Here is a 14,770-nt window from a genome sequence, read left to right as displayed (position 1 = left end):
TCGGATTCTCCTGGAACCGGGAGAGGAAGGTCAGCATGGCTGGAGCATGGTGGACAAGAGGGGACAGAAGTGACTTGGAAAGGCAGGTGGGGTCAGACCCTATGGGGTCTGAGGAGCACGGGCTTATTCTATAAAGACATAAAGATGCACTGGAGGGTCTTAAGCAGGGGAATCCTATGTCCCGGATTGTGCTCTGTGAGGACCCATCTGTCTGCGTCGTGGAGAAGGCGTAGAGCCGGGTGAGGGCCAGGACAGAGGCAGCGCACACACTGGGCTGTGTGACATCCTGGTGCCTGCACTGGGGAAGGCTGGGTGTCACCTGCAGAGGGCTGATTCGAGAGATGCTTCGAGAGTGGCCCTGGTGAGACCTGCTGATGGATCTGAGGTGACTCTCAAAGGTGAGAGAGGAGGCAGTGATGGCAGCTGGGTCCGTTTCCTGAGATGGGGAGGCCAGAGCTTTAAGAAACATGGAAGCTCAGGAGGGCTGGAGGCTGAAGTCCTGTCGTGCTATCCTACTGTGGTGGGTGACAGGATGAGGTGACCAGGAGACTTGACTGAGGCCGCAGCCTGTGTTAAGATGTGGGTTTTATTATTATCCAGGTATAGTGAGGTCAGCAGGCCAGGAGACAATTGCCATTGAAAGATCATTTATTACTCTCAGTTCCCAGGAGGAAGGGGTACATGGGGCCACACAGGGCCTCCTGGGAAACACTGGGGTGGGCCAGGAGGCAGACAGGGAGGCAAAAACGTGGGCAGGAGCCTTTATTGTGGTTTCTGCGGGAGCAGCAGGTGAGGCAGGGTGTGCAGGATGAGTTTTGGTAGTTTGATCATTTATGCAGCGCGTGGGCATAGGGCTGTCCCTAGGTGTCTGGAAGCTGGCCCCGGGGTGACTGGGGCAGGCGGATGGTGGCCCACGTGTGAGAGCCCGATACAGGAAGTGGTCGGGGTATCGGCTCTGGATGGGTTGGTTTGTGCGTGAAAAGTACACTTGCAGGTGAATCTTTTACTCTGTCTAGGAATTAGCGAACCCTGGGAGGAGCAGCCTCTCTGGAATCAGCAAGGCTCCAGATGTTAAAACATTAGGAAATACAGAAAATACAAAGGCTTGGTTAATATGCAGCAGCCGCAGGGTTGCAGAGTTCTGGAATGAAGTGACCCCCAGGGTGGAGACGCTGGCCAGGAAAAGGTGGCAGCAGCGGCAGCAGCATGATGCACCCAGAGACTGGACAGGGACTTGGCAGGGGGTGCAGTGAGCACAGGAGTCTCTGGTGATGCAAGGAAGATGGGACACATGAATGATTTATGCTCCAGCAAGTGGAGCCAAGATAGGCGAGCGATGTCATTGCACGAGCTGCCTGGGGATGCTTATAATACGTTGAGCCTTCTGGGCCATGGCAGGATTGGCTGGGCTTTAGGTGAAGGAAGAGCTGCGGCAGCTGGTGGCCAGAGAATGGGAGGGTGCGCTCGCCTGGTCCTCTCGTGTGATTTGCAGAGTCGAACTTGAGCACTTAGTTGTGAAGCAGGAGCGGCAGAAGAAAGAGCCCTTGTGAGTGTTTTTCACCTGAAAGTAGACGCCGTCAAAGCGCTGTGTGAATGCACTGATGGACGCAGATGCCTGAAGAGAAATGCATCTTTAGTCATTCTGCTCAGGCATTGATTGTCACTCGGTAAAGAGCAGCAGGGATTTAGCACTCATCCAGAAGGAAGTCATACCGACTGATCCTTCTTCCAGAAGAAACATGAAATCCTTCCAGGGTCACAGCCAACAACGAGGGGTTGGCGGGGAAGATGCAAGATCCAAACCACAAGAAGAAGGGAGTATCTAGGAGCATCTAGGAGGAATTCTGCATAGATGCGCTAGGAAGATAGGTGGCAGGAGGTGCCAGAATGGAAGAGGGAGCTGGGTGCAAGAGCTGCTGCTCTGAAATTGTGCACACTGCGGAAAGGTGCCCCTTCCAGGTGGCCACAGCCTGCACTGGGCACATGGCTTAATGACAGAGCTCCTTCCTCAGCTGGGAGCCCTTGTGCAAGACACAGCCTGGTCTTGTGTTTGGAGGTCCAGGTCTACGTTACGTTAGAACATCCTAGAAAACTGCAGCATGGAAGATCAGGAAGGTAATATGTGGGACAGGGTGACATCAAGTTTCCTGCGCGGGAATTCACTATTGAGGAATGACAAGGGAGGGAGAAGGCTATTGGAGAGGCTGCCCATCTGGTGTCTATCTAAAGTGGCTTGGAAGAAGTCACAGGGAGTAAGGACTTCTGGAGGTAGTGGAGATGTGAGCGCCACTCTCCCAAAACGTTGGTGCATGCCATCACCATTCCTCATCAGGTAAATTAAGGGTACTGAGTACACATGATCATTGATAACACAAAATTTGCAGCTGGGCATGGTGGCTCATGGCTGAGGCAGGAAGATCACTTGAGCACAGCAGTTCAAGATAAGCCTGGGCAACAAAGGGAGACCCCATCTCTACCAAAAATTTAGAAGATTAGCCACACATGGGAGCACGCGCCTATATCCCAGCTACTCAGGAGGCTGAGGTGAGAGGATCACTTGAGCTCAGGAGTTCAAGGCTGCAGTGAACTATGATCGCACCACTTCACGGCAGCCTGGGTGACAGAGCAAACCCTATCTCTTAAAAAACAATGTGCTCGTCTGCTCTAAGAGTAGGTGCAGAATTTTGATGCTAGTTCGACAAGCTCCCCAATGAGGGCTCTCAGCCCAACATGTGAGTGCTTAAATGTTTTCTAGGGGTGGAGGTGTCATCGTAAGCAAGGCAGACAGTCCCGCCCTCATGGAACAGTGGGGCAAAGAAAGAAAACATTGCACTTGGACATCTTATGCCTCCCTGGTGGCAGACACATGGACTGTGACGTTTGCTGATTGTGCTTCACGTTTTAGAAATGTGCTTTTCTTCAGATCAGCTGCACGCTTCTTACGTGTGAAAACGTATTAACCATAGTACTCTCGAATTCCTTAGCTCTTCCTGGATCCAAGGAACCAGAGGTTGGTGGAGTTGGTGGATTTATTCCTATTTGTAGGTGGGGGAACCAATAAATGAAAAAACCTTCACCAAATCACTCACAAATGTGGGGAAAGCATTCAAAACAGGTTTTCAAATGTCAGTGGTTCTCGAAGTGCAGTCCCTGGGCCAGCAGCATCAGCATCACTTGGGAACTTGCTAGAAATACGGATCTCAGGCCCAGCCCCCACCCCAGGCCTGCTGAATAAAAATGCCTGTTGTGGGCCTGGCAGCGTGTGTTTTAAGAAGGGCTCCGGAGACGCCGCTGAGCCCTGCTGTTTGGGAAGCACACAGAGGACCTAACATACTTTGAAAAAGGATGATAAGAAGTTGCAAAAGAAGATCCTGTGAGTCAGCTGCATTGGACACACACTTTTCTTTTCTTTTTTTTTTTTTTTTCTTGAGACGGATTCTCACTCTGTCGCCCAGGCTGGAGTGCAGTGGCGTGAACTCAGCTCACTGCAAGCTCTGCCTCCTGGGTTCACGCCATTCTCCTGCCTCAGCCTCCTAAGTAGCTGGGACTACAGGTGTCCACAACCACGCCTGGCTAATTTTTTGTATTTTTAGGAGAGACGGGGTTTCACCATGTTAGCCAGGATGGTCTGGATCTCTGACCTAGTGATCCGCCCGCCTCGGCCTCCCGAAGTGCTGGGATTATATGCGTGAGCCACCATGCCCAGCCGAACACACACTTTTCATGCATGAAATAGGGTTCGAGACTGTGTAGTGAAATGAAACAGATGCCATCCTCGAAGGGCCTGTGAGATCTGATGGTCCTGTCCAGTTCCACGATGCGAACAGATAGCTTGACCATCTCGGACAGCAGAAGTCATCAGTATTCCTGGAAGCAATGAAAGCAAGTAAAACAAACTTGGTCCTGGCTCTACGCATTTCCTCTGCGCTGTGGGGACACGCACGCATTTGTGGAGTCTTCAGTCACGGCAGTGTTCCAGGTTCACGAGAAGGGAAGGCTTCCCTAGCCTGCTCCCCCGACCTCCCTGCAGGCACAGATGGGGCATCTTGCTGGCAAAGTGCTTTCCACACCCAATTCCATCCCTCCAACCCTGCAGGAAGTGAGTGTGTGCAGTTTTTTTGCACTTTTCCCCAAGACTTTTAATCAGGTGCACACCTAGTAGAAAAATATTCTCACCTTGAGCCCACCTAATGTGTGTGTTTTGTATGAAATGCCTAGAGACAGAAACGCAAAGGGCTGAATGTGTGAAGCTGGTGAATTAGAGGAAAGATCTGCTGGCAATCAGCATGATCATCAAAAGCATCTGGGAAAGCAATAAGACGATAATAAGCAGTATGGGAAATAAGGAGGAAATTAGAGAAGGATCACGCTGCACTGCATAACATTGGAGAGTAAGGAACAGAACCGATTCCCCAAATGAGGAGGTAAACGCTGGCACGGAGGACGTGAGATTGTGCTGCCGTAAAGGACACTGGCCGGGAGAAGACACTCCAGAGGCTGGCCGTGCAGAAACCCTTAGAAAAAAACAGACATGCTACAAGAGTTTTATTTTTTTAATTTCAAGAAGAAAGCTATTATAAAACATTTAAATGGCCTCAGGTTAAATAAATGCCTCATTTAAAAAAAATTCCAATATGTAAATAGCCCTAATTTTTTGGCTCTTTTAAATATCATTAAAAATATTTTGGTCAGAGTAATACTGATTTTTAGCATCTCTTGAGGGTTTGTTTCTTAAACCCTGCTAAGCACTTTATATAACTTAGCTCCCTAAATCTTCCTGAGGACCCTGTGAGGTAGATACCAGGACGGCCTCCAGTGCAGATGAGGAAACTGAGGCACAGAGAGATGCGGTGTTGCTGAGGCCCCATGGCTAGTAAGTGGGGCTGGGGTCTGGATTCCAGCAGGTGGACTCCAGAGCCACAGGGACTACCACCTCCTGCTCAGCCCAGTCATACATGCTGAGCCGGGGTTCTGTGGCCCAGGGACCCGGAATGCCAGGCAAGTGGAGGGCCCTGGGCTGCTGAGAGCAGCATTTACTTGGCAGAGCTACACTTCTGTCCTGGGAGGAATCCTCCATGCCTTCTTTTTTATTTAAGTACATTGTTTAACATTGACAAAAACAGTTCTTAAAATTATTGGGGTATCAGTACCTGCCCTGATAAGGGCTCAATAAAAATGGGTTAAGCTGATCAATTAAGTTTTCTTCTTGTTATCGTTGAAATGACTTTTAAAAGACCATTTAAGAATTTTTTTTGAGACAGAGTTCTGCTCTTGTTGCCCAGGCTGGAGTGCAATGGCACAATCTCGGCTCACTACAACCTCCACCTCTTGGGTTCAAGCAATTCTCCTGCCTCAGCCTCCCCCGTAGCTGGGATTACAGGCATGCGCCACCACGCCCAGCTAATTCTGTGGAGACAGAGTTCTTCAGCAGAGACAGGGTTTCTCCATGTTTGTCAGGCTGGTCTCGAACTCCCAGCCTCAGGTGATCCACCCACCTTGGCCTCCCAAAATGCTGGGATTACAAGCATGAGTCACCGCGCCCGGCCAAGAATCTTTATACATACATAATCCAGCAGGTATCAGCCTTTTTTTCTTGCCCAAACACAAGAAACAACAACTTGACAGACACAACAACTTCCTCTATTAAAAACAGTTTTATTTCAAAAGGGGGGCAAAATTCTGCATTATACAAAGAGACTCTATTACAGATAAAATAAGTGCTGTGGGTTCCCTACATGAGAGGAGGGAAACTGAATTCAGTTACAGCAACAGTTAAGCACGTGGGAAAATGCTCTCCTCAAAGGAAAATGGAAGAGGTGCGTCATGAAAACCATGCCGTCTCCGGGAGCTTGAATCAATAGGCAATAATTATTTTTACAAGTTATCCAATAATCAATTTGAGAGATCAATAGGAAACATAAAAAAAAATTTCTTGGTCAAATCTTTTCTGCCTACAAACTATCTAGATGGGAGAAAGATGAGGTAATACTGACAAAAGGCAGATGTGGAAATAAAATGGTAACCCATATTTCAGTCATAAAAATGGAGCAATTAAAAGTGAGATTCAAATGCTTTCTGTAAGTGGGTATTTTGGGATTTGCTGATGGCATGGAAGTTTAGGGAGCCCTCAGGCAACACTCCACAGAGATTGTGTAAGACAATAGGAGCCCCTGTGTCAACACAAATGCCTGCAAGTAGAAGCGGAGAGACTCCTGCAAAGGGGAAGTGAGCACTGAGCCTCTGCTCTGGAGGCCAGTGTGGCTGTCCCTGGGGCCAGCCTTCGCCCTTCCTGTCCTCATGCTAAGATGTGCCCCAAGAGTCCATCTCACCACCCTGCTCCCACCGGGAAGCTGGGGTTGCTCCAGGCCAGTTTGAGATGTACTGCAGCTTTGAAACAGGCAGAGCGCAGGCAGCATGCATCTGTGTGTGCATGTGTGCACATGTACAGATGTGCACGTGTGTGCACTTTGTGGGGTGGTGGGGCTGGGCTGTTGGCAACCGACAGAGACCAAGTGAGTGGGCCTCTGGTGACAGGTGTCCGGGGTCAGTTGCTAGGGTGCTGCCATTGCTGGCGTCTGGCAAACATCCACATGGTGGTTGGAATGAGGACAAGGGGACCCAGCCGCCCATCTGCTTGGCCCTAGGGACTCTGGCAGACCACATGGCCAGTACTAAAGAGTGGCAGTCCTGAGTGCGATTGGGACAGCCTCACTCGGCCATCAGAATTGGCTAAGGTGTCGTGACTCGTTTCATTAGGAGGTGAGGCTGCTAACATAGAGGTGTGGATAAAATTCTGCTTAGGAGCAGAAGCGACAGAGTGCCCTTGTTCCTCTGCCTACTTACCTCCTCACACTGTTTTACAACATCAGACTTTTTAAAAGTCATTTGCCAAATTAATCCCCCTACCACATTGTATTTCGAAGGCTCTGTGTGCTTTATATTTTCTGCAGCCTGATAATTGCTTCTACGGATAAATGAGTGAAAGGTGCAGACAGAGGGAGAAGGTTAACCCAGCCACATGGAAGGTTATAGATTGTAGGTGAACCTGCAACTGGACTCCAAGTATTCATCCGCTTATAATATGAATTAAGGGATGTTTTAAATGTATGCCAATTGTTATACATTCGGAGTTGGCTAATCATGAAAAGTCTGACTCCAAAGGTGTCTTAGGCACTGACTTCATTTGGTCTGGCTAAAACCTAAAGCAGCATAAGCTCATTTATTCAGTGCGTTGTCAGGAGCAGCATCTTCTTCATCTTCCGGAAGGAGGCAACAGTGAGCGTTAGCCCTAAGTCTAGATGGAGAGTGTTGAAGCCAGGCAAGAACTTGGTGCCGTTCCACACCCCGGTCTACAGATGTGGGGAAACTGAGGCCCGAAGGAATAAGGTGACTTGCCCAGGGCTACAAAATTGGCACACAAACCCAGGGCTCCCAAGAGATTTCCACCATAATTTTTCTAGAGCAGAATTTTGGAGCCTCAGTGTATATCACTTTGAAAGACAAAAGAGACACAAGGTTCTGAGCTTTTGTAACAGATAAATTAGCAGCATAGTCATTTAAATTATGAATGCACTTTTTCTCCCAAGAGATTTTCAAGGAATTCATTTGCCTTAGGAAAACCTTGGGGTCTAACCATCCTCAGAGCCAATCTTTATTCGATTTCATGGTACTCATCCCATCTCCCTACAGTCTGAAGTTTAATGAAAGCCACCTTATTGTTTTAATACCAAACAGAACTAACGTTTAAAAAATCCAAGTGGAAGATTATATACAGAATCCAAGCTTATATTTTGTGCAAAAGTTTTGAGCCAGAAACTAAAGATACTCCCCAAACTGGTACTTAATTCAACTTTAGCCTTTATTATTTTTTTAGAATCTCTTCAGAATCTCATAATACTCTGATACGTGGCAACACCCCAAAGCGTCAGTGGCTAGAATCACCCCTTTAGATCAGAAGCACCCTCACTGCAGCCTACAGCCCTTCTCACATCACATTCAGGGAAACCTTATCTCCACGATGCCTTTTGAGATTCTCCTCCCTTCCCCAGTCCCTGCTGTGTGTCCCCGACTCTTTGATGGGAAGGCCTATTTGATAGAAGCTCCTCCTTTATTAGGCATTTATTAATTTACACATTTTTGGCCCAATTAGACAGTGAGCTCCTTGGGGCCCAGACACTGTGTGTGTTTCATCTCCAGGCCAGCCCGTCCACAGCAGGTGGATGGTGCCCAGTGCATGTTTAGCCCATGAATGGCGTCACGTGGAACCACAGACAGGAAGGCACACCTGTCTGCACAGGTATCGCCCTACAACTAAATATTTCGAAAAACAAATAAAGGAATGACTTGAGGGTAAAATTAATTTAATAAGCATGGGCAGTTCATCTTATTTCCTTCCTGTATTTTCTTTATGAGTAAGTGTGCTAGTACAGTACGTTAAAGAGGGTAGACGTGCGTCTCATACAATTGCCAAGCTGGCATTTCATCACAGCAGGTGTTAAGTGAATTGGCAGGAAGGCAGCCAACATAGTACACTTGTCTGTGTCAGTCTCCAGCTGGATAGAGGAATAATTTATTTTATTTTTAGATGTCAAGGAAAAATGATCAACCTCGTAGGGTTTCAGAGTATTGAGTTTTAATTACAGATTCTACTGAGCAATTACTCAGGTTACAGGGACTAAGATGTAAAACAGATCCATGAAATGTAAATCAGACGGGCTTGAGACTTAGCCAAATCCCCACTCCAGAAAAGAGGACAGAGATGGGAATGTGGACCACAAGCAACACACCGCTGTTAAATCATCAGTTACCCTGCGGTGCATCAGGTGCTCCCTGGGAGACAGGGTGCTCAAGTGGGAGACAGGGTGCTCCAGTGGGAGACAGGGTGCTCAAGTGGGAGACAGACAGGGTGCTCCCTGGGAGACAGGGTGCTCAAGTGGGAGACAGGGTGCTCCCTGGGAGACAGGGTGCTCAAGTGGGAGACAGGGTGCTCAAGTGGGAGACAGACAGGGTGCTCCCTGGGAGACAGGGTGCTCAAGTGGGAGACAGGGTGCTCCCTGGGAGACAGGGTGCTCAAGTGGGAGACAGGGTGCTCAAGTGGGAGACAGGGTGCTCCAGTGGGAGACAGGGTGCTCCAGTGGGAGACAGGGTGCTCCCGCTTGAACTGCATGCTGACCTCAGCTTTGAGGAGTGACAATGTGATGGTATTAAGAAAACACAGAGAAATTTTCCTGCCTTGATACAGTAACATTGTGTACATGATACCACTGGGGAAAAGTTCCACATAAATACATTTTCCATAGAAATCTCTAAGAACCAGCTCTTCTGCTTAGCTAATTTGGGTGGGACTCTTTGTAGAATACATTTTTCCTGCTGTAGAAGCAATACTGCAATCATGGTGTGATGTAGAAAAACTCCACAGGTTTAGGGGCCTTAAGCCCCAGGTTCCAGGCCTGCCTCTGCCATTCATGAAGCCCCAGGCAGGGTATTAGCATGGCCAGGCCTAGGTCACCTGCCATGCAGTGAGGGGCTGGGTTAAGTGCAATCCGGAGATGCCCTTCTGACTGTAGTTCCGTTTTGTAACGTTGCCTGTCCCTAGTGAGTGATTGGAGAGCCATCCCTGTGGCAGCAGGCACTTCTGTGTGACCGTGGTGTAACCCTTCAGAAGCATCTGTGTGTGAAGCTCCTGTACCACCAAGGAGGCTGGAACACCTGTGTGCAGCTGGCCCGCTGCCTCCTGCCACCTGCTTGTCAGCCCACAGTCCTTATTATGGTCAGGTGCCACCTGCTTGTCAGCCCACAGTCCTTATTACGGTCAGGTGCCACCCTGCTCTGAGGCCTCTGCCCAGCGTTAGTGGCCTGGGGCTTTCTCAGCTAGGATTCAGTTGTCTGAAGACCCTGGGTGCGCCTCTGTGAAGCAAGTCTGTGTTTTCAGTGAGCGGACTGAGTTACCTCTGCATTTAATTAGAGACCCCTTTTACTTAATTTCGAATTCTTGGCTCTTTTCATGTTTATTTTGATTTTCATTTTGAGACAGGGTCTCACTCTGTTGCCCAGGCTAGAGTGCAGCGGCACGACCTTGGTCCACTGCAAACCTCCCGGGTTCAAGCGATTCTCCGTCTCAGCCTCCTGAATAGCTGGGATTATAGGCAGCCGCCACCATGCTTGGCTAATTTTTGCATTTTTAGTAGAGATGGGGGTTTCACCATGTTGGACAGGCTGGTCTCAAACTCCTGACCTCAAATGATCCACCCACCTCAGCCTCCCAAAGCGCCCAGCCCTCGGCTCTTTTTAGATTAATTGAAGCCATGGGGTTAGGGACCTGCCGATCCACACTGTGGGTTGTTGGGGGTTTTTTGTTTGTTTGTTTTTTGAGACAGAGTCTCGCTCTGTCGCCCAGGCTGGAGTGCAGTGGCACAATCTCGGCTCACTGCAACCTCCGCCTCCCAGGCTCAAGTGATTCTCCTGCCTTAGCCTCCTGAGTAGCTGGGATTACAGGCCTGCGCCACCATGCTTGGCTAATTTCTGTATTTTTAGTAGAGACGGGGTTTCACCATGTTGGTCAGGCTGGTCTTGAACTCCTTACCTCAGTGATCCACCCGCCTCGACCTCCCAAAGTACTGGGATTACAGGTGTGAGCCACCACACCCGGCCCATGCTGTGGTTTTATGTTAGGTTTTATGTCCCAAGTACATGCTGGAAAATGGCATGGTTCACGTTTTTGTGAGGTTCGATCGACCCTGAGTTAGTGCCCTCTCCTCACAAGTAGGAATTAATGTGCTTTTATTCAAGACCTCAGGAGAAGAGCCACTGTGCACACCTGGGGGAACTGTCTCTGAGCACCAGGTGGGCAAATGTGTGCCAATCTAAAAGGAAGGGAATGTTTAGAGTGAGACTGGCATTTTTCACTGCGATGTGGGGGCAGTGTGTCAGCAGAGGAGGCACCTGGAGACGCAGGTGCGTGTCAGCGCCCTGAATACGATTTGGAAGGACATGTGCCCACCCAGGGAGGGCTTACAGCTGGAGGATGGGAGGGTGAGTGCAGGGGCACTGGGATTGGGGTGAGCGGTAAGGGGGACCTTTCGTCTTCTCTGTAATATTTTCTTTTAATTGTGGTAAAATACACGTAACATAACATTTTCCACTGTAACCATTTTAAATTGTACAACTCAGTGACCACATTCACAATGTTGTGCCGCCATCTCCACCATCCATTTCTAGAATTTTTTCACCTTCCTCTATCCCAGGTCCTGGCAGCCCCCACTCTACTTTCTATGAATTTGACTCCTCTAGTGCCTGACATGAGTGGAATGTCAAGGTGTTCCTCCCTCTGCAGCTGGCTTATTGCACAGAGCACAGTGTCCTCCAGGTTCTCCCATGCTGTAGCAGGTGTCAGATCCCTTCTGTTGAAGGCCAAATCATATTCCATTGTACAAATGGACCACATTTTGTTATCCATTCATCCATTGATGGAATCTGTAATATTTTAGTTTTTAAGTAGAGAATGGGTTTATCTGTGATTTGCTTAACTAATTCCATAGCCAAACTCGACCCTGGAATCCTCCACTGTAACTCACCGACAGTCACCGCTTCCAGCTGCTGTGGACAGTGTCACACAGAGGGCTGTCCCAGCAGGTGCTCAGCACGCACCAACCGTGGTGTGGTTCCTGAGCAGCTCTCGCTGATCCGAGATACGTCCATATTGGACGCCAGCAGGGCCTGGGCCTCAGTCTGCCGTCCAGCATATGACTATCCTGCAGTGGAACATCCGCAGGGCTCCGTGAGGAGGGACAAGTGAAGGCTAAAGGCACTGGTATCCCAGTTGGGTTCTGCCTGCATTGAGTTCAGGCCAGTTCAGGTATTATGGCCAGAATGCTTTGGGGGTTCCAGAATCATGAATGAAGATTGTGGACCTTCTAACCGTCCTGAAGACGTTTCTGAAAAGGGCTGGAGTCCAATCTGTCATTCACCTTCAGACAAGACCTCCACTAGATGTGTCATCAGGAGGAAAGAGCCCTCTCCACAGTCCCCAAGTTCTGCTGGAATGTGGGGGGTCAGAGTGTCGAGATGAACTGAGACCCGGAACCAGTGAGGACACCTGCCTGGACACGCCACTGAGAACGCAGGTTTTGTGCCTACCCTCAGCTTGTCAGTAACCAAGTGCCACCTGTGCATGTCGTAGCACTGCCGTATGCCGTCTGCTCAGCATGTTCATGGCCCATCAGCGAACATCTGCTCTAAAATCCTCCAAGTTGGCAAGCGTCCTACTTACCCTAGAGGAGGAATCCTTGTGCCCCTCCATTGCTGTATCCATACCGCGCTGCAGACGCTGACGCCTGCTTCGTGGGAAGGCAGCTATCTGCCTCCCTCTACCCCTGGGGCACTGCAGACACACACAGCCTGGCAGCACCTCTGCCTGCTCCTTCCTGGTCCTGGGTGACCTCAGCTTGAACATTCTGCTCTAGACAGCGTCCTTGTCCTGAACGGCTCTTTAGAAGCAAAGAGAAAAATACTCTCCACTCTGTATGCAGCAGGGCTCTCTGTCCTCTGCTTCTCTCTCCCCACATGGGGTTTAGGTCTTGGAGGGTGAGTGGAGACTTGTAGTTCTGCCCACGTCCTTCCCACAGAAGCCCTGGGGATCAGTGAGCCGGCCAGCTTAGAGCAATCACTTGTTAGGTGTGAAGGCTGGGCTCCTTTAGGTCTTCCCAGCCTGACAGTCTCTCCAGTCAGCCTGTCTGGGTTTAAATCCCAGCTCTGCCATTGAATAGCTGTGTAATCCTGGGCAATGTATTTGAACGTTCTTTGCCTGAGTTTTCCCATCTGTAAAATGGGGATAATGATAGTACCACCACATAGTAAAGAATTAAATACTTACAGCTTTAGAAACTTCCTGTTCCACATCTGTGGTTTCAAGCAAGCCCTTTGCTGCATGAACCAAATTATTTTTCCCTTACCTGGGTGGTACAGTTTGCACATGAGTCCCTTCCAAATCACATGCTGAAATGTGACCCCCGGTGTTGGAGGTAGGGCCTGGTGGGAGGTGTTTGGGTCACGGGGGTGGATCCCTTGGGCTTGGTGCGCTCCCCACGGTAATGAGTGAGCTCTCTCTATTAGGCCATTCAAGGGCTGGTTGTTTGAAAGAGCCTGTCACCTCCCCCTTCTATTGCCCCTTTTCTCACCCCGTGACATGCCAGCTCCCCTTGCCCTCCACCATGAGTAAAAGCTTCCTGAGGCCTCACCAGAAGGAGAGCAGATGTTGGTGCCATGCTTCCTGTATAGCCTGCAGAACTGTGAGCCAAATAAACCTCTTTTCTTCATAAATGACCCAGCCTCCAGAGCCTCCAGTGTTCCTTTATAGCAACACAGACAGACTAAAATAGTGGGATTCCTCCAGCTTGCACCTCTCCTCTTGCACTGCCATCCTGGCCACAGCCACTCTGAGAGCCAACTTCAAGGCTTTCTCCCAGGGAAGCTGCTGTGGTTTTAATGCCTAGTTGTGTTTTACGGTTGCAGAAGTCATCCTCAAGGTCGCTTTTTGGCCGTCTACATGTGAGGATGCACCAGACAGATGAGGCTCCAGCTACCCACCATGCTTCCTGATTTTTTGTTGAAAGTCATCAACTTCTCTGAGGCTCAGCTCTATTCCTCCCAAGTCCTGGGCCCTTGGCTGGCTTTTTAATTTGTGTGGCGTTATTACATTATGTACTTGTCAGCAGAGATTTCATTAAGTTCCCATAATATGGCCACACTGCACATTATCCAAACTAAAACAACCATCTCTGGGCTTGCTCAGAGGCTGACAGGCCAACGAATTCTTAATGATTTTGCAGCAAATTTAAATTCACGGAGTGTGTCATAAAACTTAAGTATTCCCTACACATACCCTTTGGGCTTGTGGCATTCCGCAATGCCTGAGGAAGCATCTCTGGAACACTGCTTCCCAACTTCAGTCACCGGAGTGCCGTCCAGGCAATATGGGTTTGCTGCTGTGCTGTGTCCACAGAGGTTAAGGGTGTGGGCTATCTCATCAGACTGCCTGGGTTCAGATCCCAGCTCTGCCATTGAATAGCTGTGTAATCCTGGGCAATGTACTTGAACTCTCTGGGCCTGAATTTTGCTATCTGTAAAATGGGGGTAATTATAGCGCCACTGTATCATGGACTTGCAAGCATCAGACACGGGGGACACTGGTGGGACTGTGTCTGTTGGTCGTAAATCCCGTCATGGGGAAGGTGGTGAGCAGTGCTGCCCCCCAGTGGAGACGGTCGTGTAGCTAAGGGGAGCCTGTCCCTTGTCTCGCGCCCAGATCTCCTGGGGAGTGCTGTCTTTACTTCAGTTCACTCCAGTCCCGTGGCTGCTGCTCATCAGAGCCCATAACACTCAGGATCTTCGACTCCCTGGGCCCTGCATCCCTCTCCTCTCCCCGCGTCTTCTCACCTCATTCCCAGCATTCGGGTTTATCAGCTTGCAGCTCTCTGAACACAACAAATGCACCATCCCACACCCCCATGCCTTACTTCTGGGTCCTGCCCCACACACCTCCAGCAGTACGAGGGGATGCAGGGCCTGCCCTGCAGCTGCTCATCTTCCAAGACGGTCCAAGCAGAGCCCGGCCTCTCCAGAGCCTCCCCTGACCAGCCCCTGGACCACCTGCCTGGGACTGCCCCCACTACAACCCACACCATGTGGGCTTCTATCCAACTCGCTCAGTGGATTTGAGTGAGTAGTGACAAATCCATTTCAGATGGATTTGTAGTGACAATGCTCAGTATGT

At 49.6% G+C, this 14,770-nt stretch overlaps 1 protein-coding gene across 6 annotated transcripts in view; it reads left to right on the top strand.

Moving 5' to 3' along the window:
* Positions 1 to 14,770, top strand: part of SLC22A23 (solute carrier family 22 member 23) — a 187,495-nt gene that overhangs the window by 137,504 nt on the left and 35,221 nt on the right. The gene's annotated exons all lie outside the window — the stretch shown is intronic.

This window comes from Gorilla gorilla, chromosome 5 (genome assembly GCF_029281585.2).
Source record: "Gorilla gorilla gorilla isolate KB3781 chromosome 5, NHGRI_mGorGor1-v2.1_pri, whole genome shotgun sequence".
Taxonomy (NCBI): domain Eukaryota; kingdom Metazoa; phylum Chordata; class Mammalia; order Primates; family Hominidae; genus Gorilla; species Gorilla gorilla.
Note: the sequence above shows the minus strand (reverse complement) of the source record. Positions and strands in the feature narration are given on the sequence as shown.